The 24,710-nt window shown below is 41.0% G+C and overlaps 3 pseudogenes; 2 read left to right on the plus strand and 1 right to left on the minus strand.

Moving 5' to 3' along the window:
- Positions 1-3,031: 3,031 nt before the first annotated feature.
- The window catches only part of LOC127185451 (uncharacterized), a 25,522-nt pseudogene continuing 3,843 nt past the window's right edge, over positions 3,032-24,710 (minus strand).
- LOC127186074 (uncharacterized) lies at positions 9,727-9,827 on the plus strand (annotated as a pseudogene).
- On the plus strand, positions 9,887-9,961 carry LOC127186086 (uncharacterized; annotated as a pseudogene).

Below are 24,710 nucleotides of genomic sequence, written 5' to 3' on the forward strand. Positions count from 1 at the left end.
GTCATTCAATGTTGCCAGCATATCTCATTCACGACACCTTTTTCAATCTCTTAAGGAATCTCATTAGTGTTTTCCCTACTTGCCATATCATTTTATACTCCCACCAACAGTTATAGCATCATCTAAGGAGATCAAAACAACCATTAGCTCAACCTACAGAAATAGCCCAGGAAGCTTGCAGGTTGGCTCAGCAGGTAAATGCACTTACTGTCAAGCCTAATGATATGAGTTAGATCAGCAGAACACACATGATGGAGAATGCCCACATGGTGGAAGTAAATAACTGACTCCTGTAGCTGTCCTCTCACCTCCATATGTTTCTCTAGAAACCCGTGTGTCCCCATACACACTTGCTGTTATGCACATAGTGAAACATTTTCTGATTGGATTTAAGGCCTGCCCCCTGAGATGGACCCCATGCCTGGCATCATTATCTGTGTCAAGGATCTGTGGCTAGAAATGTCATAGGCTCTAGCTAAATCAGTGGCTTTCAACCCTCCTAATACTGTAAAAATCATGTTGTGGTGACATGAACCATAAATTCATTTTTGTTGCCACTTCATAACCATAATTTTGCTACTGTTATGAATTGCAATGTAAATATCTGTGTTTTTCAATGGTCTTAGGCAAATCCTGTGAAAAGGTTATTCAACCCCAAAAGGGGTTGGGCCCCACAGGTTGAGAACATCTGGGCCAAATGGCTATATAGTATCTAAATGACACAGAATGTCTTACTGGTATTCCCATAGATTAGTACATATTTCAGTCTTCATTAGAAATGCTTCTATTTTCAGTAGACAGCAATTAACAGACATTCACAGCTGGTCATAGTGAAGAGAATAAGAAACCATGGAGGGCTCAGCCTTAAAGGGGGCATCTATATTATACTCCTTCTCCTTGAGGTTCAGAGATCATGCCAAAAAAAGGGAGTGTACATACTTGAAGAGCCAGAAGTGATGGGTGACTATAAGTAAGCTGTTTTCTGGACACAACATGGCAGTTATAGATATGAATTCACAGGTATTGTTACAGCATGCACCATACCTGCACAAGCTCAAACCAGGCAAATTCCTACCATGGATGGGGCAAGAAATCTCACTTGTAGTTGAGGAACTATTGGCCACTGAGACCTTCTGGGCATGGGAGAGTTAGTTTTATTTAATATGTGACCCTTGGTAAGTCAACCATGCTTAAGGGCAGGCTCTGCATCCATGAGTATCTAAGCAGCACAAATCTGACTCAATTGGAAAAGATGATGCAATTATAGTTCAATTAACATTTTAAAATATTTTTAAAGAGACAACATGAAGTTGGGTGGGTCTGTGAGGAGTTGCAGGAGTAAATATGATCAAAATATATTGTATAAAATGCACATAGAATTTATAAAAATATATTTTAAAAATATGGCTCAAGACACTTGCCATGCAAGCCCAGTGGCCTGAGTTCACTCCTCAGGACTCATATAAAGGTGGAATGATTTCTATAAGTTTTTCTATAACCTCTATCTCATGTTCACTGTGAACACAAACATGTAAACACACACATGCACACACACATACACACACACAGAGACAGAGAGACAGAGAGAGACAGAGATAGAGACAGAGAGACAGAGAGAGAGAGAGAGAGAGAGAGAGAGAGAGAGAGAGAGAGAGAGAGAGAGAGAAATCTATTTAAGCCTAAATATACATTTAGAAAAAGTTTGTCAGAGTGAGAACACTACAAAACCCTGTCTTCCTTCAAGAATTAGTGACACATCAACATACCAAGTGAAGAGCATATTAAGTATCAGCAAGCAGCCAGCCATTAGCACCTTTGCTCTCCCATGTTTTAATGGGCACAAACACAGACAACTAAAGGAGCCACTTACTGTATTTTTTGGACCATAAGATGTACTTCCTCCACCAAATGGGAGGAAATTAGGGTATGCCTTATGGTTCGATTGTTGTTTTTACTGTTTTTCTTGTTTTACTGCTCTAAGAACTGGGTGCATTTTATGGTCAGGTGTGTCTTATAGTCCAAAATATATGGTAAAACAAACAAATGTTAATTAAAGCAAACTATATAGTAGTTTTCTGCAGAGTGGATTTGTCATGTTTTGGCATAGCTGTTATAGACTTGAATAAGCAAAAACAACACATCAAACTCTGTTTCCGAAAACATTATCATAGTTTCACATATTTTTACATGCAATGTCAGCCCCTAAAATGTAGTTTATATGATTTCCTTCCTGTTGGTGGCAAAGATAGATTTGAGGCAGGATTTGCACTTCGTCTAAGCTGCTGATGCTGCTTCAGATCTCTTAATACTCTTAGCCATGGATTCGGCTTTGCATCTTTGTATTTTCTCTGCAAGTGTCTTAGGGCGTTTATTGCTGCGACAAAACACTATGACATAAAGCAACTTGTGGAGGAAAGGGTTTATGTTAGCTTACCATCCATGGCATAGTCCATTATTGAAGATATTGAGGCAGGAATTTAAACAAGGCAGAGATTTGGAGGCAGGAAAGGATACAGAGTGCATGGAGAGGTGCTGCCTATTGGCTTGCTCATCATTACTTGCTCAGCCTGCTTTCTTATAGAATCCAGAACCACCAGCCCAGGGTGGTGCCATACACAGTGATCTGGACCCTCCCACGTAAACCATCAATCAAGAAAATGTACCTCAGGCTTTCCCATAGGCCAATCTGCTAGAAACATATTCTCAATTGAGGCTCCCTCTTCCCAGACGACTTCAGCTGGTGTCAACTTAATATAAAAACTATCCAGAAGAGTAGACTTCCAAAACCCACGGAGAACATCAAGCCAGCCCTCAGAGTCTGCATGTAGTTGAGGATAGCCTTGACTTTTTGGCACTCTTACCTCCACCTCCCAAGTGCTAGGACTACAGGTGTGCATTACATCCAGAGTTTTATGAGACCCTGGGGATCAACCCCATGGTTCATGCATGCACTGTACCAACTGAGCTACATCCTCAGCCCAATTATAGTTATATTTTTATTAGCTGTGATGCTCACAGTACTGTATTGGCATTAACCTGTTTCAGCCTCACTACAACTACGTAAAGTAAGTTCTGCTAGCCCTGTACAGGCAAAACATCGAACCAGAAGCACAGAGACAAAGGAAGCTTGCCAAATGTTGAGAGACTGATGCCAGAGACAGGAAGATAACATGAGACTATTTCATGTTGAGGTTCGAGGAAGTTGACTCCTTCAATGTCCTGCTTTCCAAACATCAAAAGCAAAGGGAAATGGAATTTTAGTGACTGTTTCTCAAGCTTGCTTGAAGTAAACAGTATTGAAACCGGTTGTACAAAGAGTCAAGAAAACAGAGGCAGTACAACCTAGGTGCTGACCTGGAAGTTCGGAGACCTCACTTGTTGCTTCAGCTTCGGGTCATGACAGAATGGCTACCAGCTCCATTTTGGGCTTCATTTTTCCTGCCCATAGAATGAATTCCTGAAGACAACTTCTGCGAAGATCTCTGGCTCTCAAAGATAATGTATAATCACCCTAAAGGCAAAAGAATAGAAACAACTTTTGAAAATGCAAAGCATTTGTATGGATAGTAGTGTTTGGTCCACTCACTTATTGCAGCCTTCCCGATGCACAAGCACTAGAAATAATGACCCCACAGAAGAGGATGTTCAAATGTCATTTAATCCCATGGCTGGATTCAGCAGATGTAAAGGACTTTGCTCTTGCCACCATTTTCCTCTTTTTTTGGTACATTTTTGAGAATATAATACCATAAAATGGGATTAGAATTAGAGTTCAGTCTGTAGAGTGTTCACCTAGCATTCCTGAAACCCTAATTATGATTCCCAGCACCAAAGAGTTTTTGTTCTTGTAATTGCAGCATCAGGAGATAGAGGCAGAAGGATGAGAAATTCCATCTCATAATACATAAAGGAGTTTGAGGTCAGCCAATGTTTCACAAAACCCAGGTTTTTGTTTTCCTTTTGTTTCTTTTACATAAATTCTCCAGCAATATTTTTAAAAATAGCAACGTCAGTGCACTTTACAATGTAAATAACAGTGAATACTTTAGACTCAAAGAGCTACATACTTTGAGTACTTTTATGCACTTGGTCTTCCCATGTATATACTGGCCTTTGTTTTTGTTTTGTTTTGTTTTTCCAGTCTTTGGCTCTTTTATCATCTTCTAAGCAGTGTCTGAGAGCTCCGCACATCCACAGATTCTGGGTGCCTCTCATGGGTGGCAGTATCATTCCATGAAATATGTTTATTTTAATTGGGAAAGGGGGCATATGTCACTCAAAGATATGTATATTTTCATTGTAAAAAAGCCAACTTTCTTCCTAATTTTTAATTGTTAAAAAGTATTTTTTTTTTTTTTTTGCAACTAAGGAGGCTATTGAAAGGCGTTGCTCCTTCCAGAAATTGGAGAGAGAGCCAGGCTAATGATGCGGTTCTTTGTGACACATGTACTGGAGTTGCGGCTTTTCTACAACACTAGATTAAATAAACTTGTCAGAAGTATGCTTTTATCACAGTCTGGTATATCTGGTAACTTCCTGTTTTCCCTCTCATGTCCACAAGCACATGTGGAAACATACCAGTGCCTTCTCCCTGCTCCTTTGTGTAAGCACACCTCCACCAGAATCCTAATCAGAGGACCACAAGTCCCTTCACGGAAAGTGTGCACAGAGAAAATGACACTTCTCTGTTTAAAGGCACTAGACTACTTGGAAACACTCCATGCAGAGAGGCAAGACCAGGTTCTCCTTTTCTTCATCTGTATGAAGTTTCAGGTCCTTGACAGGAACTGCTGAACCACTTCAAATTTGCTTCAGAGCATCCACATGTGATAAAGGAAAGCAAAGTCCATAAGCCTTTGGTTCTACCTGTTTTCTCATCAGATTCTTCAGAGATTGATAGATGTAAACTATCTTTCGTTGAGCTTCATCAGATTGATTCTCATCTGGCCCTACTGTGAGGACAATGTGGTCTTTAAACTGTAGTCTTACTATGTGCTGTCCAATCTTGGCAACTTTATTTTATTTTATTAATTTATTCATATTACATCTCAATTGTTAGCCCATCCCTTGTATCCTCTCATTCCTCCCTACCTCCCCCTTCCCCCCCTACTCCCCTCCCCTATGTCTGTGACTGAGGGGGACCTCCTCCCCCTGTATATGCTCATAGGGTATCGAGTGTCTTCTTGGTGACCTGTTATCCTTCCTGTGACTGCCACCAGGCCTCCCATCAAGGGGACATGGTCAGAAATGGGGCACCAGAGTTTGTATGAAAGTCAGACCTCACTCTCCACTCAACGGTGGGGAATGTCCTGTCCTTCAGCTAGTCTGGGTAGGGGTTTGAAGTTTACTGCATATATTTTCCTTGGCTGGTGCCATAGTTTGAGCAGGACCCTAGGACCCAGATCCACCCATCATAATGTTTTTCTTGTAGGTTTCCAGGACCCTCTGGATCCTTCTATTTCCCCATTCTCCCATGCTTCTCTCACCTAAAGTCCCAATAGGATGTCCTTTCCTCTGACCCACTTTCCTGGTAAGTATAGTCTTTCATGGAACATACCTCTTGGGCTAGTGTCTCGATATAACTGAGTATATACCATTTGTCTCTTTTTGCTTCTGGGTGAACTCACTCATTATGATAATTTCTATTTCAATCCATTTATCCACAAACTTATGGAATTCCTTGTTTTTAATAGCTGAATAGTATTCCATAGTGTAAATATGCCACAGTTTCTTTATCCATTCTTCTACTGAGAAACACTTAGGCTGTTTCCATGTTCTGGCTATTATGAATAAGGCAGCTATGAACATGGTTGAGCATATGTCCCTGTTGTGTGGTAGAGCATTTTCTGGGTATATTCCAAGGAGTGGAATAGCTGGGTCTTGAGGAAGTCTTATTCCCATTTTTCTGAGAAAGCACCAGATAGATTTCCAAAGTGGTTGTACTAGTTTGCATTCCCACAAGCAATGAAGGAGTGTTCCTCTCTCTCTACATCCTTACCAGCATGTGGTGTCACTTGAGTTTTTTATCTTAGCCATTCTGATGGGTATAAGATGGAATCTCAGTGTGGTTTTGACTTGCATTTCTCTGATGACTAATGAGGCTGAGTAAAAATGGCCATCTTACCAAAAGCAATTTATAGATTCAATGCAATCCCTATCAAAATACCTACAAAATATTTTGAAGCTATTGAAAGATCAATTCTCAACTTCATATGGAGAAACAAAAAGCCCAGAATAGCAAAAACAATGCTATACAATAAAAGACCCTCCGGAGGAATCTCCATACCTGATCTCAAGCTGTACTATAGAGCAACAGTAATTAAAACAGCATGGTACTGGCACAGCAATAGGCTGGTGGATTAATGGAATCGAATTGAAGACCCAGAGATGAATCCACACACATTTGGTCACTTGATTTTTGACAAAGAAGCCAAAACTATTCAATGGAAAAATAATAGCATCTTCAACAAATGGTGCTGGTCAACCTGGAGGTCTACATGTTGAAAAATGCAATTAGACCCCTATTTGTCGCCATACACAAAACTCAAATCCAAGTAGATTAAAGGCCAGAGACACTAAGTCACTTAGAGGAAAAAGTGGGAAAGAGCCTGGAATACATTGGCACAGGAGACAACTTCATGAACAGAACACCAACAGCCTAGGCCTTAAGGTCAACAATTAATAAATGGGACCTCATGAGGCTGAGAAACTTCTGTAAGGCAGGAGACACTGTCAAGAGAACAAAGTGACAGCCTACAGACTGGGAAAAGATCTTCACCAACCCTACATCTGACAAAGGTCTAATATCCAAAATATATAAAGAACCCAAGAAATTAAACACCACCAAACCAAATAACCCAATTGAAAAATGGGGCTCAGAACTAAACAGAGAATTCTCAACAGAGGAATATCAAATGGCTGAGAAACATTTAAAGAAAGGCAACTTTTCATCTGGTTTTCCAACATCTCTGTTCCATTTCCCACTTGGTAAGGGGGCAGGGGGAGTCTGTGCACAATGAAATCTTTCTTCTTGTGTGATGATAGCAGTTCTTTTCTACCTTCTAGCTGGTCTGCAAGAGTCCTCAGAAGGCACTCAGCTTTCTTGTTGCAACAGCTGGGGGTTCCACCATGAGCATCTGCGAGGGAATTCCAGTCCTTAATACCACACTGTCTTTTGCAGTGTCAAATACGAACCCCAATGTGGAATCCAAAAGGAAATCTCCCCTTGAATTGTTCTGGTAGGTGCTAATGGTCACGTGAGTGGACTGGACCAGGCCTGCAAGAGTTTCTGCCTGATGAAGGGTCCCTCTGGGGAAGTACAACAAATCACCAGGCTTCAGCAGAAAGTCATGTGTTAGTGTGCCAATTTGATCCTCAGGTTCCACACTGCACTCGTGTGCCAGGGGCACAGTTGGGGAGTACAGGTGCCAGTGTTTCTTTCCCTCCAGCTGTAGGATAAAAACCTCGACATAATCATAATGGGGAGGGAGGCCCTGAGACCCTGCAGGAGTTATGTATACAACTCAAGCCCACTTAGGAGCCAAAGTAGCATTCCAGCTTTTCCTGGATCCTCCAATGCTCATCCTTAAACCTCTGCGGTTGGTGAAACTGAATTGTTGCCCTCTTCCAATCAAAATCTTTTCTCAACTGAAGAAAGCGTGCTTTGCCATCCCTATTTAAAACCCATTGATGTTCCGGCAGACGTTCATATCTTGTCCATAGTACACCCCTTGGTTGCAGAGACTCTTCAGATCTGAGAGTCTGAACAGAGACTGGAAATATGTAGCCAGGGAAGGTCATCCCTCTGAATGAGAAGGGCCTTTTATTCCCAGAATTCCTTGAAAATAGTCTCTACTTGAAACTTTCAAAAAGACTGCTGGGGCTGTCAAAATTTAATACAGAAAGCCTGCCAGATACTACCACCTTCACCTCCTTGCAAAGAACAGACTCTTCTGCCTTCCCCTCTTCTGTAGGCTTTGCTTTGCTTTCGTTAGCACAAGTAGGGAGAAAATGCAAACCCCGCAGGCCTGTTGTGCCAAGACCCAGATTTTTAAAAAAATTTATTAATTTATTCATATTGCATCTCAACTGTTATCCCATCCCTTGTATCCTCCCATTCCTCCCTCCCTACCATTTCCCCCTTACTCCCCTCCTCTGTGATTGTGACTGAGGGGGACCTCCACCCCATGTATGTGCTCATAGGGTATCAAGTCTCTTCTTGATAGCCTGCTATCCTTCCTCTGAGTGCCACCAAGCCTCCCCATCCAGGGGACGTGAAGACCCAGATTTTTTTAAAGCTAAATATACTATAGCATTGAGCAGGGGGTGACTGAACTTGTAAGGCAGGATCAAAATTAAAGTGGGGCAAGTGATGCATTTATTGTGGGCACAAAAGAGTGAGGGCACTGGAAACCTTAGAAATTAAGACAAGTACCATTTAAATGCAATGTTGCTAGGAATTCAAAACTAATGCCAAAAGTCCACAGTGAGTAGAATGTCAAGGCAGACAGTCGTGTTACAGTCCAGCTCTCTGCTCATGCGGTATATTCATTAAATCTGTTCTCTTCCTACTTAAAAAAAAGTTAACTAAGGACAGGGTCTACCTTGTTCTGACTTGATTTACTTGCTATAGTTCTGCCCCACTTCCATCTAGTCTAGCTCAGAATTTAAGTTGTTTAAATGTTTACTTTTGTTTGGTTCAATTATTTAGAAGAAGAAGAAGAAGAAGAAGAAGAAGAAGAAGAAGAAGAAGAAGAAGAAGAAGAAGAAGAAGAAACACAATGGTCTCCTGTTCAGTCTTTTATAAGACACTCAGATATGAAAGGCTTATAAGACTTTCTTTTTTCCTCTGCACTAAATAAACTATACAAGCATTTAATTCTACATTTTAATTGAAAAATTAAGCCATTTCAAATTGCCAAAATGCTTTCATTATATACATAGTTTTAGTTTTGTTTGGTTTTGTTTTTTTGCATGTGTGAGTGTGCACATGCATGTGTGTGAGTCCATGTGGAGGCCAGAGGACAACCTCAGTATCATCGCAGAAATGTTGTAGGCCTCCTTTGAGACAAATCTCACTAACCTTGGTCTTGGCAAGCAGCTAGGCTGGATGGACAGGGAGTCCCAGAATCCACTTGTTCCAAGCCCCCAGCAATGGGATTATAAATGTGCACCACTGTGTCCCACACTTTGTGTGGGTTTGGGAATAAAATCCAGGTCTTTACTGATGGAGGCATCTTTTGGTTTGTTTGGTTTTGTTGTACTGTTTGTTAATCTTTGGAGGTTTTTCTTTCAGACTGTGTTTCGCCGAAGCTTGCATTAAACTCCTGATCCTCTTGCCTCTATCTCCACTGTGCTCAGAGATCCAAATATGCCTTAAATTTTACATAACTTTAAAGGAATCTTGAGTTCTATAATGAAATGTTACCACTTTGGGTAGACAAGACTACACTTATGTGTTCCATGCTGGCCTTGAACTCACAGCAATTCTCCTGCCTACTCTTTGTGAATGCTGGGATTATAGGCACGTGCCACCACTTCTGTCAGTATAACTCATATCCTACCTTTGAATACAGACATAAAAATATGTCTTGGGCTAGAGTTAAAAGGTGGAGTAGAAGTTTCTTCCATGCAACCTTGTGAATGGGAAGAATCTGCCATCAGGGAGACCCGAGAAAGAGGTTACAGAACTGCTAAAAGTATACACAAGTCAAAAGGCAATGTAGAACTGCCCCTAGAGGCACTGCAGGTGTGGATGCTGTGTCACATGCGTGTCAGTAGGTGGCAAAGAGGAGAGAGGCCATGTCTAGGCTAAGTGTTCTTATTTTTTATTTTTTATTTTTGAGCTGAGAGAACAGGGTGTATTTCATCTTATACTTTACAATCCATCATGAAGAGAAGTCAGGTCACTATGCTCAATATTCTGACTTATGAACATCTGAATGATTAGTAGCCTAACATTCCTTAAGAAAAGCAAGCCTGAGATGATCACCAGGCTGATGCCAGGCAGGCCTAGACAGCTCAAACCAGAGACTAGAAGAATTCAGTCTAGGACCATGGGCCCCAGGCAGGAGTGATTCCAAGAGACAACCCTCGAATGGGGCCCACTTGTGCATTTTGGGACCAAGCAGGTGATGTATCGGGCATGGTGTGCCCTCCCCCAAGCTTCTGTGGCACAAGACTGATAGTCATCTAAGGTTAGCTCCCTGTCAGGGCCCCATGGTGCATTTCTGATGGCCATTTAAAGCTCGCACCTTCCCTGGTTTGGGATGCAACCCAGGGAAATGTTGATACCTTAGGGCTTTGCCAACTGGCCACACCCCTCACCTGAGCATTGTGGGAGCTGGCCCTGGGGGCATAACAGCAGGAGAGCTGACCCCACATCTAGCCAGCTGCAGTACTTGGGAGAGCGGCCCCCTCACATTTCAGGAGTTGGGAGTGAGCTAGCACCGGGGTTATGAATGTGCGAGAGCTGGCCCTGCCACTCGTTTCCAGTGTGGCAGCATGGATAAGGGAAAGACACCCTCCTCCCCCTTGTCCCTTGACACCTGCAGCAGGTGGGTCATGAAAGCAGGAAAGCTGACCCCACCACTTGTCTGCCACATGGTGACATGGGTGAGGGAGAGATGCCCCCCTCTTACTTCTTGCCACCTATGACAGGCACTGGCCCCAAGGGCATTTTAATGGGAAAGCTGGCACTGCTTCTCACCTAGTGCAGCACTTGGGGATCGAACCCTACACAAGGCCTAGGCAGCATAGTAAAGCTGGCCCTAGATGTGAGGTTTTCGGGTTACTGTGGGAGAGCTGGCCTCGCTTCTTGTCTGCTGTGTGGTCGCTTGGATGAAAGAAAGATGCCCTCTTCTATTCCAGAGTCTCTCAGTACCTATTGCAGGCAGGAGAGCTAGCCCTGGCTTTATGAGAGTGGGAGAATTGGCCATGCCCCTCATTGGCTGCAACACTTTGGATAGTGGGCCCTGAATCTCGCCTGGGCAGCACTATAGAGTTGGCCCTGGATGTGGGGGTTGCAGGTGAGCTGGCCCCCAGGCTGTGACAGTAGGAGAGCTGGCAGCCAGACCAGATCAGATACCTCTTAGGCCCAGAGCCAGGGCTTTGAATTAGCCCACTCAACATCTACTCCATTGATGAATGGCAGGAGTGCACGAAGGGTCTGGTTCTACAGATCCAAAACTACAGGATCTCCATGACACAGAGCAACACCAGGATATCCAAGAGGCATCCCAGTGAGGTTCCAGTATCAATAGAGTAACAGAATCCAGAGGCCTCGAGCCAGACCAACGAGTCATTGCAATGCACATTTGCAAGCCAAGAAGTGTGTACGAAAAGGTACACTGTGACACACTACAGCTTCCACAAAAGGATTTGATTTTCTATGTTGGGAGGAAGGTAGAAAGGGTGGAGGGTGGGTAGGAGATGAGGGATAGATGAGTGGGGTTGGAGTGTATGATGTGAAATTCACAAAGAACCAATAAAGATTATGTTTAAAGTTCATGTAGAAGAAACTGGGATATAATGTAGTGCTTCAAACCTGGCTTGGAGGTGGGAGGTAGAAATCTCAAACACAAGAAAAGTCAGGTAGGTTTGATGGCACCCAATTCACAGCCTTAGCTACAAGGCTAACATGCAGTTCTCACTGACCTTAAATAGGAGGATTTGGTGTGACTCTTCTGTGGCAGGACACACTGGCAAAGAAATCCATATGCGGGTCGAGTGCTATAGCTTAATTGGCAGAGCTCTTGTCTAGCATGCACAGAAGTTGATCTCAAAGACCACATAAATGAAGTGTGGTGCTTCACTTGGAAGATAGAGGCAGAAGGATCAGGAGTTCAAGGTCACTTTAGTTACATAGCAAGTTTGAGGCCAGTGTGGGCTATGTGAGACCTGTCTCAAAAAACAAAAGAATTCCTTTTTTTTTTTTTGCTTCCTGTATCTTAAAGCACAATAGCCATGTGCCAACTGTTTGAAACTAAGCTACTCCAGAGACCTAAAAAACAAGAAAAATCTCAAGTCAGTGAGCCTGATGACACCCTGCCATAGTGTCTAGGTGAGAGACAGGTAGGAGGGGCAGCCATCAAGTGATAAGGGCAAAATGTGAATCTGTTGATTCACATTGCATTTCTCCTTCTCAGATCTGTCATATTTTGCTTTAAATGATGACTTCTACTTTCATCCATGTTTCTGCAATGACATCATTTCATTCTTTTTAATGGCTGAATGATAGATACTCCAGAATGAGCAGCACAATTACCTTATCTATCCACCTGTTTATGGTAGTCTTGTGTCGTGGGCATTAAATAAGGTCCTAGAGGTGGCACAGCACATGGTACTTCTAGATCTAATTCTTTGAGGAACATTTGAACTGATTTCTATAGTAGGTGCATTAATATACATTTTCACCAGCCTTCAGCAAGTCTAAGTTCTTTGCATCTTCATATGACTGTTAGGATCGTTTTCTTTAATTTAAGAATGAAGCTAATGGACCGTCAATACACCAATTCTGTAGACTCGTTTTCTGAGTATTGCTACTATAACAACATTAAGTACTCCAATACATGAACACAGGGCATGTCAGATTTTCTTAGGAGCTTCTTTAATTTCATGCAACACTGTCTTACATTTTTCAGTGTAAAAGTTTCAAGCTCATTGTTGAGTTTATTGTTATGTATTTTATTCTTTTAATGCTATTATAAGTAGTATGTTTATTTACATTTTAAAACATTTTATTTTTAGTCAAAATGTAATGACATCATTACTCCTCTCTCCAACCCCTTCCATGTCACATCTTCATTCCCCCTTAAATTCATGGTATGTTTTCCTTTAAATATATATATATGTATATATATACATATACATTTTATATATTCCTTTAAATATATGTAAATAAACATATATAACATAACATGTAATATACAATATAACATATAATATAATATATAATATACTAAATAATATGCTATTTATTATGCAATATGTAATGCATAATATATAATGTGTATAATATATAATAAATATAATATGTAATGTATAATGCATAATATATAATATTTGCTTAACATATAAGATATGGCACATATTACATAACAGCATAATGTGACATATAGTACAGCATGCAATGTATAACATATAACATATAACGTATATACTATACTATACTATAATATAATACAATATAATATGTGTATGTGTTTTCTATTTAGGGTATGTGCTTGTGAGCAGAGTTGCCCACGATAGCCAGAAGAAGGTGTCAGATTCCCTGGATCTGGAGTTACTAGACTACAGGCCATTATGAGTCATCTCTTCAGCTCCATAGTTTAACCTTTCTTTCTTTTCTTTTCTTTCTTTTGTTCTTTCTTTCTCTCTCTCTTTCTTTCTTTCTTTTTTTCTTTCTCTCTTAGTGGATTTCATTTCCTAGGAACCTGGTGATTTCACTTAGTAGTCCTTTTTCATAGGCGAGGGCCATATTTTTCTCTTTCATTTTTTATTATTATTAATTTATTCTTGTTACATCTCAATGTTTATCCCATCCCTTGTATCCTCCCATTCCTCCCCCCCGCCCATTTTCCCATTATTCCCCTCCCCTATGACTGTTCCTGAGAGGGATTACGTCCCCCTATATATTCTCATAGGGTACCAAGTCTCTTCTTGGCTACCTGCTGTCCTTCCTCTGAGTGCCACCAGGTCTCCCCCTCCAGGGGACATGGCCAAATGTGAGGCACCAGAGTACGTGAGAAAGTCGTATCACACTCTCCACTCAACTGTGGAGAATGTTCTGACCATTGGCTAGATCTGGGAAGGGGTTTAAAGTTTACCTCCTGTATTGTCCTTGGCTGGTGCCTTAGTTTGAGCGGGACCCCTGGGCCCAAATCTGCCTATCATATTGTTCTACTTGTAGATTTCTAGGACCCTCTGTATCCTTTTATTTTGCTGTTCTCCCATGCGTCTCTCATTTAGAGTCCCAATAGGATGCCCTCCCCTCTGTCCCAGTTTCCTGGTAAGTGAAGGCTTTCGTGGGACATGCCCCTTGGGCTAGTATGCAGATATAAGTGAGTATATACCATTTGATTCTTTCTGCTTCTGGGTTAACTCACTCATTATGATCATTTCTAGCTCAATCCATTTATCCACAAATTTCGGGAATTCCTTGTTTTTAATAGCTGAGTAGTATTCCATGATGAGGTGGAAGCTGCCTGGCCAGCTATTCTAGCCTTCTTGGCAAAGTTCTAAGCCAATGAGAGACTACATCTCAAACAGAAGGGGAAGACGTCTGAGGAATGACAGCTAAGATTGTCCATTTTATTGGTCCATCTCTCAGAAACCAGACCATCATTATCTAGGGATCCTAGATGAGACTCAACCAACTTCTGCAGGTTTTGGCTGCTAATAAGGCATCAAGGATGGATAGAACCTTTATAGCCTGAACAACCCACTTTTCAAGATCATAGGATCCTAACAGGATAAGGTAATCAGAACAAAACAGAAGAAGGAGACATTAACTATCAGAATCATGGGCTTGCAGGTTGAGCATCTCACTTGCCTCACCCTACTTCAGTCTGGGTGAAATGTTTTATTATAGTAAAGAAAAGACATTTGTGATCTGCCTGCCCTATCCCACCTGAGGTGCTCTAACCCACATCTCTCTTTTAGAAGCATGCATATGATATGCTTATTCTAGTCATGCTTATATGCTTTTACATACAATGCCATATTTAATTCCCACTTTAATTTCACAGGGTTCTTGCTCATGTACTAGTGCACACATCTTAGTGTAGAAAGATATGTGTTAATAGTCTTCCCAAAGCTACGCTTCTGTAGTTATTTGGATTAAATCCAGATCTTTTGGGTCCTTATACAGAATTACTCCAAAAATTGACATGTTTAGGAACTTTACTTATTATAACTAATTTGCTCATAATTAATGTATTTTTATTTCATGTTTTTACAAATTATTTTGTGTGTTATCTTTAGAGCATCAGAGTATAGAACTTAAATAAACCATAACGTAATTAGATTTGGTATACTTTTTAGTTACATCAAAATAGTTTATTGAAATAAGGAAACCCATTTTTATATAGAATACAAAGAATATAGAATTTAGAGATCTTATAAATATTGTTTTTTCCATAATAAAATTCATTTTACATATCAGAAAATGTAATGATATAGTAATAATGTCACCCTAAATATATATGTATATATATATATGATTATACATAAAATAGTTCACATATGGGAGACGCTAATTCCATGAACACAGTAGAAATTTTTCCTATAGACAAAGGAATTTAAACTTGAATGTTAAAAATATGTATTCTTGAATTCATACAGATGTTTAGCATCAGCTAAATTACCATTGAGTTTTGTTAGTTTCCTAGTATTTGCAGTCCGTTTTTGTTTTATTTGTGTTTTTCAGACAAGATTGTTGATGCATAAATTTACAGAACTATTGGATCCTCCTTATTGAACAAAACTTTATTTATTTTCCTTTTCCCTGTTTGTAGTTCTGTTCCTATACCTCATTTATTTGACATTTATATTTTCACTTTGATTTCACTTTTAATTGCTTTCTTGGTCTTTTTTATTAAATTTTTAATTATTCCTGTTAAAAAAAATATGTATTCTTGGGACTGGAGAGATGGCTCGGAGGTTAAGAGCACTGCCTGCTCTTCCAAAGGTCCTGAGTTCAATTCCCAGCAACCACATAGCAGCTCACAACCATCTATAATGAGATCTGGTACCCTCTTCTGGTGTGTAGGTGTACATGCAAGCAGAACACTGTATACATAATAATAAATAAATAAATCTCTAAAAATATGTATTCTCATATCTAGATATATTGTACACATGCATTTTTATACTTTTAAAATTTTTAAAAATTTGAGGCCTACTTTTTACATTTATTTTGGAATTTTTCATGTATGAACACTGTATTTACATATTCCTCCTCCCTCTTCTCTCTCCAGCTCCTTCTGTGTCCCCCTCCCCTTTTCCTTCCAAATTCAGTCATATATATATATATATATATATATATATATATATATATATATATATATAATTTATAAATACTACTGGTTTGTTCATTTAGTGCTGTTCATGTGTATATGTTTAGTAGCCCACCTAATTTACCTTAGTGCAATACTTCTAAACCTTCACATTGTCTCTTTATTTTCCTTTAAAGCACGGTCTTATGTAGCCAAGGTTGATCTCAAACTCATTGTGTACTAGATGATAACCTTGAATTTTGGATCCTCCTGCTCCCACTTCCTACGTTTTTTGATTATTGGCATGCACTATAAGCTGGAATTCAAAGAACCATGCCTTTAGAATTATGACATGTTTAAATCTGTGTGTAACAGCTGAACCAAATATTTATAAACCTGGTCCTTTTGAAGACCACTGGCCACTTCAATAGCTCAGTTGCACTTTCAAAGTCTTCCTTGTGATCAAGCCCAACATGGCAGCAACTAGTATGGAAAGACAAGAAGGACCTCAGAGTCAAGATTCACTGCATTTTGACATTTGGGAAGGGGACATTTTAAACACTTAAAATCCCATTGCAGAGAACTGCTTCCACAGACCCACTTGTCTCAGCTGCAAGAGTTATGGAAAGGCTTTCTTGCAAAAGACAAGACTGACTTCACAGCTGAGAGGGCTATAGAAAAAGAAGCCTCACCAAGAAGAGACTTGATACCCTATGAGCATATAAAGGGGGAGGAAGTCCCCCTCAGTCACAGCCACAGGGGAGGGGAGTAAGGGGAAAATGAGAGGGAGGGAAGAATGGGAGGATACAAGGGATGGGATAACCATTGAGATGTAACAAGAATAAATTAATTTTAAAAAGTAGTACAAATAAAACCTCAAAAAAATTAAATAAATAGATAAATAATAAAACCTTTAAAAAAAAAAAAAGAAAGAAAGAGAAGCCTCTAAAACCTTGCTGAAAAGAAAAATGGGGACACTGGAAATTTTCACAAGGCAGTGTGTAAAAGGTCACATTCACCTGGGAATATATATCCTAAGATAACTCCTTTGACAACACTCTACACAAAAGCCATAAAATCCAAGGAAGGGGTAGGATGGTCATCTTACACACCATAACTGGTCTAGGCATGTCAGAAAGCCAGCTTAAGTTCCAAACACTGACTAAGACCAAGCCAATCCCAGGTAGACATAGTGTTGGACCCTAGAGTCCACTCGGGTAGGCGGTCGTCGCGAGAGACCACTCGAGGACCACAGTGTTGATGCAAAAGCACAAGGTTTATTGCTGACACGCGTCAGGGGGCCTCAGCACTCACTCGGGAGGGAGGCACACCGAGTCCCTGTTACAGCCCACTTTTAAAGGCTAAAACCGCAAAGGTTAAGAGGGGCTGCGTGTCCTATGTTAGGATTGGCTCTGGTGGTCGCTAAGGGTGTTTGTCTAAATGTTATTGGCTATTGCAGGGGTCGTTGGTCTTGGGCGCTATTCTTGGCAGGGAGGGGTGTTGGGGAGTTTCCAGAGAATTTCCAGATGGTACTTTTCTGAAAATTGTTTACCTTAGTTGAAATTGTTTATCTCAGTTGGCCACTTTGATCTCAGAAACTGGAACTGGCCTTCAATTCTTTCTGGGTCACTTTCCCAAGATTGCCTGGGTCATGTTCCCAGGCTTAGGCTGTGAGAGAGAGAGCCTTACAATAGCAGAACCAAATCAATGCACTCTTTGCATCCAGGGTCATAGCTATAGGAAGGCAGGTATACCTCACTCGGTGCATGGCTCTTTGTGGGTCCAGGAGACATACTCTGCTGGAAACCTTAACTTATCTCTACCACAAGACTGCAAGTTCAGTTGCCTCTGGAACATTCTCAGCTTGGAGGAGGTTGACTGGATGAAGTTCTTATATGGTCTGAGGTCTTTTAACCCAAACAAATGATTCTAAACGAGTGCTGCCCGGACAAAATGGCATCAGTCTAACTTTGAAACATGTTATAAATGTAAATTTGGGGACCTCATCCAGGCTTCACAGAGTTGGAAACATTCGGTGGGACCCAGCAAGCTATATAACACATCTCTAAGCTGTACTTTGTTAAGTGTCCCAGGGTAATCTTAAACTGGAGAAGGGCTGGCCCTATTCACATACCAGAATTCGAGGTCTTATCCGGCTGGTCAGAGGATGCTTAGCTCTTAGGATAAGTAGGCTCTTGTTTCCCTGCAAACTCTTTTGTAGCCAAACAGATGTGAAGGTTTCTGAGGAATCTAAAAGTGTGGGTTGATGGAGGCTGGAGAGATGGATCTGGTGTTTAAAAACACTGGCTGCTCCTCCAGAGGACCTGGCTTTCATTCCCAGTACCCACATGGCAGCTCACAACCATCTAGAACTTCAGCTCTTGGGGACTCTAATGCTTTCTTCTGGCCTTCAAGGCACACAAGTGCTGCACAGACAGGCATGCAGGCAAAATGCCTGTAATCATAAAGCAATTTTAAAAATATTAAATTAAGGCTGGCCTCGAATTCTAAGGGATTCTCTTGACTCAGGCTCTCAAGTGCTGAGATTACATCTAGAAGAGACCTAAGACTGTGTTCCTTTCTTTGTGTCTTCCTTTGTTTTTAAGCTAGGGTTTCATCTAGCTCAGGTTGGCCTTGACCCTCTGATCCATTTGCTTCCACCTCCCAAGAAGCCTATTCTCATCCCCCAAGTTGAGTGTCAGGAAAACTTCTAGGTGATGCCAATGATGGTGATCCACAGGCCACCCGGGGAGTTGCAAGGCTCCTATCTGAGGTTCAAGGCCCTATGTAATGATTTCCCACTCTGACTTTGCCTCCAGACTTGATGTCTTGAGGATGTTTCTTCACACAGGAACCTCTAAATCCCACTCTCAAACTCTTCAGTGAGAATCTCATGCAGTCTGCTCCTCTACGCCTTTTAAAGCTCCTCGAGTGAAGATGATGCAACCAGCTTCGCCTCTGAGCCAACATTGGTGAACTGCTGGCCTATATTGCATGCCTGCCAACTTACATGATTTTTGCAGCTTCCGCCTAGCCATTCTAGAGAAATGGGACAGCAGCTTTGTCGAGGGGATGGACCATACTTAGAGCAAGCACTGATCATCGCTTTTACATTAAGGTCATTGATCCATTTTAATTGTTGTATGTCATGTGTATTAGTTACATTTCACCTCACTATGACAAACACCTAACAGAAGCAACTGAAGAGATGGAAGACTTGTTTTGGCTTAGAGTTTTGGAGGGTCACAGTTGATCCTGACAGCAAAAGCAAAGTATAGTGACTCTCTCTGAGGAAGTGGGAACATATGTCAGCAGCTTGTTCACCTGGTAGTGGACTAGGAGGCAAAGAGCACAAGAAGCAGCTGAAACATTATACTTCCAAGGGCCCATCCTCAATGATATGGGACTCTGCTGGATAAGGTTAAAGTCTGACATCTCCAGATAGATATTTTCTGCTCCGTCTATGACTGTGGACTCCCTTTTCTCAGTGGTGTCCTGACTCCACCTGCTCTGGTAACGCCAGATTTTGTAAGGAGTGTGTCACACAGCCCTCAAGGAAGATTACAGGCCAGACCCTTTCCTGATAAGGAACTTGTTCAGCCAGCACAGGGAATTCCTGGAAGTAACCCACTCTATGCTGAGGAGATCCTAGCCTCCAGCAAACGACCTTTAATCATACTTAGAAGTCATTCCCTCACCCATAGGGTAATTAAGTACTGTGTTTTCCTTCTTGTGATAGCACCTGGTGTTACTGCATGTAAATGAGGTACTGAGCCACTGTATGTGATCAAGTATCCTGGCAGCCTTAGCCCTAGTGAATCAGACATATTCATCCTCAAATCTCTCCCCACTGCCCAAGGTTTATAAATAAAAGCTGGCTGATGTGCTCTTTCTCTCTCTTACTTGACATTCTTCCACCATGACTGTCTGAGACTCCATTTATTCTGGGGAGAACAGCTGCTAGACACCTGGTGGTCAGGCAGCAATGGCACAACTGCCTTTGCAGCCTCTAGGGCCTGCTCCATCACCACCACTAGCATGGTGCTGACTCCTGGTGGAGCACTGCAGGGCCTACATCTCACGGGACCTGCCTGCCTGCTACTTTCAGATATCTGCCTGCTGCCTCTGCCATGCTTAGCACAGCAGCTCAAATAAGGAGGTATAATACATTTGATATCATCATGGGCTTGTGGAGCCCCTGAGTCTCCACGGCCTTCTGATACCAGCAATCTTATTCTAAAAGAGCTAAACTATAACCCTCCGTGGACAACTCATTTTCCACCTCCCTGAGAAAGACTGGAATTCTAGTCTAGTGCTAGGGCCTCAGGCCTCACCCTGAGTGCTCTAAGCTGCCCCTGAGCATGAAATGGGACCTTGGGACCTTTGATCTCAAAGTTCATCTGTTCTTGTCCGGAAGCAAGCAGCACCTGGATCAGTCTGCCCACAGACGCAGACTCCAGGCTAGCCTCCAGCTGGTGAAAGACAGGCCTACTTCCTCCTGATAGGTCTGGCCTCCTAGACTATGCAGAGCCTATTAAAGCAGTACCAGCAATCAGGAGCAGATGTTGAAAACAAGAACCAGTGGGACACACTTCAGATTCAAATAATAGCAAGTTGTAAGCAATGGGTCCAGTTGCATTTTTTAACATAAGGACAATTCTGCTTTCTCACCAACATTTATCTTTTTCCCACCAAGTGTTCTTGGTACCTTTGTCAAAAATTAACATAAACAGGTATATAAAGGTATATTTCTGAGCACTTGATTCCATCCCACTGATCTATGTGTTTGTTTCACTCCAGTAACGCAGATTTTTCTTTCATTAATTCTGTAGTAAGTTCTGAAATTGAAAATACCAACAAAATACAAAATACAAGATGGCTTGGTGGGCAAAGGTGCTTGCCACCAGCCTGAAAACCTGAGTTCAATTCCCGAACCTCAGATGGTGGAAGGAGAGAACCTATTCTGCAAGTTGTCCTCTGAGCTTCACATGCATGCCATGGCACATGCACACAGACACACAGACACACACACACACACACACACACACACACACACGCACACACACACACACACACAGAGAGAGAGAGAGAGAGAGAGAGACAGACAGACAGACAGACAGACAGAGACAGAGACAGAGACAGAGAGACAGAGACAGAGGCAGAGAGACACAGAGAGAAAGTAAGTTAGAAACACTTTTTGGAAAATTGATTCCTCTAATTCCATTATTTTTCAAGATAATTTTGGCTATTTGGAGTCCCTTGACATTCCAAATAAGGTGTTGGGTGACCTTTTCTATTTATTTTTAAAAATCACTGAAACTTTTGTATTTATTCTCTTTAATTCATTTTTCTAGGTGCAATAGTTTGCTTCTCTCTTGCTGTGATAAACACTATGAGCAAAAAGCAACTTGGGGAGGAAAAGGTTTATTTCAGCTTGCAGTTTATAATTGTTTATAATCCATGAAGGGAAATCAAGCAGGGCAGGAACTTAGAGGCAGGTATTGAAGCAGAAATGATAAAGGAATACCCCCTATTGGCTTGCTCCCCATGGCTTGCTCAGTTTGCACTTATATACACTGCTGGGCCACCAGCTCAGGAGTGGCAACACTCACCATGGCCTGAGCCCTTATACCTCAAACATCAATCAAGAAAATGCCCCACAGGCTTGCCCACAGGCTAGTCTGATTGAGGCTCTTTCTCAACTGGAGTTCCTTCTACCTAAGTGACTGTATGTTGACAAAAACTATCCAGCAGATATGCTAGTACATAAAATAAAATTGGCACATGTTGATAGGATACCATGGGTGATGACATACACGGATACACTGGGTGATATGTAGATCAATGCAGTGATAGCTTTCTGCTGAGCATGGTTGAAAGTAGGAGGAATGTAATCTCTTGAACATGGGAACGTAAGAAAGGCCATCTGGTCTGCACAGTGAGACACTGTCTCAGAAGGCTGAAAACACTTGAAAGACAAAAAGAAATGTACCTTTCCCCTCAAACCTTTATTATTCTTTTGTGGTGAAAGTTGAAATTCAAAGGGCTTTTTTCTGGGTGTTTGAAATATAAAGTACATAATTGTTATCTACGATCACTCTGCTTTGCAGTACAAGAGCAGACCTTTTAGTCTAACTATAATTTAGCATCCACTAATTGACCTTTGCCTATTCTACCTTCTCTTTACTCCCCTCATCTCTCCTAAACAACCTTCTACTCTCAACCTTTTGCAGTCATTGTTGATTGTCTAGACAAAATGTCACGTGTCACAGGCTGGCCTCAGACTAGCTGTGTAGGCAAAGATGACCTTCAATTTCTGATCCTCCTGTCTCCACCCCCAGAGTGCTGGGATTAAAAAATTGTGCCACCACACCTATTTGTTGATGTGTTGTGGATAGAGCCCAGGATTTAATTTACACTAGCCAGGCACTTTACCAAGTAAGCTACATCCCCAGTCCCTCTACTCTAAACTTCTACAACATCAGCATTATTAGATGTCACATAGAAATGTGATGGTGTCATATTTGTCCTTCTGTGCCTGGCTTATTTCCTCTAACAATAATACCCAGTCACAACCATATTACAAATGACAAGGTTTCGTTCTTTTAACGATTGAATAGTATTGCATTATGTATACATAGCATATTTTTGAGGCAGGATCTCCAGCCTCAGTCCAATGAGTACAGGGGCTACAGACATGTACCACTCACTTCATCAGGCTTCTAATTTATTTTATTTACTTTTATTTATTATTAATTTCCTTATGTGATGTGTGTGTGGCATGTACTCATATGTAGACGCATGTTAGTGATTGTACAGATGCATGTGTGCATGCATGCTATGTGTATGCATGTGGAGTTCCAAAGTTGACAGTGGGAGTCTTCACTGATTGCTCTCCACAGTACCTTCCTATTTATTTTCATCTTTAATGTAATTTGTTATATTTTGTAGCTTTTAGTGAACATTTACGTTCTTTAACCATTACAAATGGAATTATTTTCTTAATTCCTTTATAGATACAAAATATTTTTATTTTTGATATGTAAAAATATGTTTTGTCACTCATCCCTAATTTCTTTTGTGTTTATCTAATTTTTTGTTATAACCCATCCCTATTTTGAAAATATTCTTTGACATGTTCTCTGTGATTATTATGGGAACTACTATAGAATAATATGTAATATTCTAAAAAACATAAAATTTTATTTTTACTTATATCCTTTTTTTTTTTTTTTTTTTTGCTGGAGAGGCAGCTATGGGTGCTGGGAACTGAACTCTTATATTTTTGGTTGTGAGCCTAGCCTTTAACAGCTAAGCCATCTCTCCAGCCCTCCTCTGAAGCTAAATTGCATGCAAACTCATCTTCTATATATCTCTCCTCTTCCACATGTTTTGTGATTGAAACAAAACAAATTATAATTCTACATTATGAAACATTAACATAGATTTATACTCATTTGTATTTTTCTTTTAAATCTCCCAGAAAGTATGTTAACAATCAAAGTTATTGCAGCACTGGCTTTTATGTTCAGCTTCACTTAAATTCTCATGTCATGGGCAGGATGAAACAGGCTATTCCTGCACAGAATATCACATAAATGGCCCTTGGCCCAGTTCCAGATAGAGTCCTTGTTGCCCTCCGAAACCCCGTGAGCCATGCTGCCACTGTCCAAATTGTTCTCTGCCTCTGGCCTTCCAAAATGCCACCAGAACAGCCTATTAATATTTTGCTTACAGCATCCAGGAGCTCACCTAAAGGTCTACACTGTTCTACATTGCTCATACAAACTAGTTCCAAAGGCCTAAGAACTATATAGACAACTTGATCACTGCAATGGCCCTATTTCTCAGTGCCAATTTCGGTCTCTTCTTTTCGCAGTGATAAAATACTCTAACACTACCACCTTAAGGAAGGCAGGTTCTCTTCTAGCTCACAATTTGAGGCCTGCTTTATCCTGGTAGGAAAACCTAAGTGACAGAAAATTGAAGCATCTGGCACGTTGCATCCATAGTCAGAGACAAAGAAATACAAATTTATGCTGAGTACCTTTCTCACTTTTATACACAGCAGGAACAGGCAATGGCCCTGTCCACAGTTAGGATAAGTCTTCCTATATTAATTTATATAATCAAGTTAATCACTCATGGGCAGGTTCAGAGGTCCATCTCTCAACATATTCTGTATTTTGTCAAGTTGACAATTAACACCAAACATCATTCCCATGTGTTTATCTTTATTGGAAATTGTTGTATCTTTACATGACTATGAGGTAATCAATCCCTAGGATTATTTTCAGCCTGGAGCCCCTCCCTGCAGCACGTCTTGAGGGGTAAGTCCTCTGATAATAAACTTCTTTTGTTATTGCTTGTCTGAGAATGTATGTACCACTAACTTCATTGATCTTGCTTTTCCCTTTGGGGGTGGTGTTGAGACAGTCTCTCTACATAGTCTTGTCTTGCCTGGTACTCTGTGTATTGCAGCCCAGCTTGAACTCATGACAGTCTTGCCTCAGCCTCCAGGGTGCCAGAGTTAAAGGCATGCGCAACCACACCTAGCTTTTCTTAAGTTATACATCAACAAAGGGGTTGTTTAGGTAAAATTCTACAAGCCTATGTTCCTGATAGATACTAAAGTATTTCAGATTGGCTTTATATTTTTATAATGTAGATCATTAAAGATCCTCCAAAGGGGCAGTGGAAGATGGCTCAGCTAGT

Source organism: Acomys russatus, chromosome X, assembly GCF_903995435.1.
Source record: "Acomys russatus chromosome X, mAcoRus1.1, whole genome shotgun sequence".
Taxonomy (NCBI): Eukaryota; Metazoa; Chordata; class Mammalia; order Rodentia; family Muridae; genus Acomys; species Acomys russatus.